General features: G+C 42.8%; 1 long non-coding RNA gene across 1 annotated transcript in view; it reads left to right on the plus strand.

Moving 5' to 3' along the window:
- LOC102194038 (uncharacterized) overlaps window positions 1–1,394 on the plus strand; it is a 39,579-nt gene extending 38,185 nt beyond the window's left edge. The window contains exon 3 of the long non-coding RNA XR_312414.1: window positions 1,239–1,394. This is a non-coding gene — a long non-coding RNA (uncharacterized LOC102194038). The remainder of the gene's footprint in view (window positions 1–1,238) is intronic.
- Window positions 1,395–2,307: the final 913 nt, after the last annotated feature.

A 2,307-nucleotide genomic window follows, 5' to 3' on the forward strand; every position in this document is an offset into this window, starting at 1 on the left:
ACTGTTATTGAAACTGTGCACAGCTGGATGTTAACAGCAGCTTTATCTTTTCCATCCTGGGCTCCTCCACACATACAGAATGTACTTCATAAACAGAAACCACAGAATCCCCAAAAGTTGACTCTGTTCATTTTGATGTAGCGTTTCCAGTTGCAGATGATCCATCACCACCAAGTCATTGGTTCAGGTATGTGGATGACACCTGGGTGAAAATCAAACTCAGCACGTACCACATTTCAGGCATCACATTAACTCGGTGCACCGACACATCAAATTCACCAGGGAGGATATGAAAAGTGGCAGGTTAGCCTTCTTAGCCTGTGAGATTTCTATCAGTAATGGGGGACATCTAAAAGCTGATGTTTACCCTAAACCTACGCATACAGATCAGTATTTAAGGTTTGACTCTCATCATCCACTGGAGCATGAACACAGAGCAAACACCATCCCTACTGACACAACGGCCAGGAAGTAGAAGAATATGCCATCAAGAAGCCCCTGAGTAAATGTGGTTATTCTAGCTGGACATTTGTCAAAACTGGGAAGGCACCTAAAGAAAGTTCCAGCTGATCCAGGTGAGAAGGACAACCGCTGCCTATGTAAAAACTCGTTCTGATCCCATTTGTGTCAGGAGTATCGGAACCGCAGAGACTCGTTTTTTCAAAGCATCTTGGTGGCTTTTAAACCCCAAAACACGCTGCTCCAAAAATTGGTCCACCCCAAGGACACAAACAGAGTAAAACAACCTCTGGCTAAGAGGATGGCACAACACAGAAGAGCTGCTTCGTCAGGTCAGGACTCTGAAGTCTATTTAAACCTACAGGCAGGACAGGGAGGAACTCTGGTTTGAGTCAAGGAGGCCATTTACGTGAAAAGGGAAAGACCATCTCTGAATCGAGGAGGGGACCTAAGTATTACGCTGAAAAAAACCACAGAAGTTACAAGAAAATATAAAGATCATATTTAATCAGCACACATTGAAACAATAGCATCAGTTGAACTCACAATTTTTCATCAAGTAAAAGATTTTTTTTCCCGTGATCAATATTTCTTCAATAATGTCATTTTAATTCCAACTCTCATTGTAGCACATCATTGTAATGTGATAGTATTACCAGAAGGTGGTGGCAACACACCTACGACGTGTTTGTTGACATCTTTGATTCCACTAATGGAGTTCAGTTTGTTCCACGACTGCATTTCACTCACTGCCTCTGTTTGTATCTCTGTCACTGCAGGACCAACATGGAGCGAGAAGTGAGCGCTCTCAGGAGGCCGACAAACCTCACAGAAGAACTGGACGGAAAAACTACAGCTGTGATGACTGTGGGAAGGGTTTTATCCGGGCCGACAGCTTAAAAAGACACAAACTCATCCACAGTGGAGTAAAAGCACACAGCTGTGACTTGTGTGGAACATCTTTTGCCCTGCCTGAAAATTTAAAAACACACCAAGTCATCCACAGTGGAGTTAAAGCACACAGCTGTAACTTGTGTGGAAAATCTTTTAACCTAGCTGGAAACTTAAAAACACATCAACTTACCCACAGTGGAGTTAAAGCACACAGCTGTGAGTTGTGTGGAAAATCTTTTAACCTAGCTGCAAACTTAAAAAGACACCAACTCATCCACAGTGGAGTTAAAGCACACAGCTGTGACTTCTGTGGAAAGTCTTTTAGCCTGGCTGAAAGCTTAAAAACACATCAACTCATCCACAGTGAATTTAAAGCATACTGCTGTGACTTGTGTGGAAAGTCTTTTACCCTGGCTATAAGCTTAAAAAGACACCAACTCACCCACTCTGGAATTAAGGCGTACAGCTGTGACATTTGTGGAAAAAATTTCAGCCAGCCAGGCAGCCGAAATATTCACCTACGGATTCACACTGGAAATGATGTTTACTGCTGTGATCAGTGTGGGAAACACTTTACAACAGCCACACAGTTACAGCGCCACATGTTTACCCACACTGAAGAAAGACCTTATAAATGTGACCTGTGTGATAAGACTTTTAAGTCTCCACGTCACCTGGAAAAACACCAACACGTCCACACCAGAAAATAACTCTACAAGTGCAGTTACTGTGAGGTATGTATTTATATTTTATTCCTGAATTTTAGCCTGAGTGTAACAAGTCTGATTAGGCAACGTTCAGGATCAAAATGTTGAAGGACTGACTTACACTGTCTTTGTGTCTTTGTTTTGAAGCAGAGCGACACAGATGGATCCAGTTCTCAACCCTGTCGTCACTGTGGTGGTGGGAAAGAGTTTCACTGTGACCTTTGTGGAAAAACCCTCAGTGATCAAG

The sequence above is a fragment of the Pundamilia nyererei genome, unplaced genomic scaffold, assembly GCF_000239375.1.
Source record: "Pundamilia nyererei isolate P.nyererei 1_Seehausen unplaced genomic scaffold, PunNye1.0 scaffold00581, whole genome shotgun sequence".
Classification (NCBI taxonomy): Eukaryota; Metazoa; Chordata; class Actinopteri; order Cichliformes; family Cichlidae; genus Pundamilia; species Pundamilia nyererei.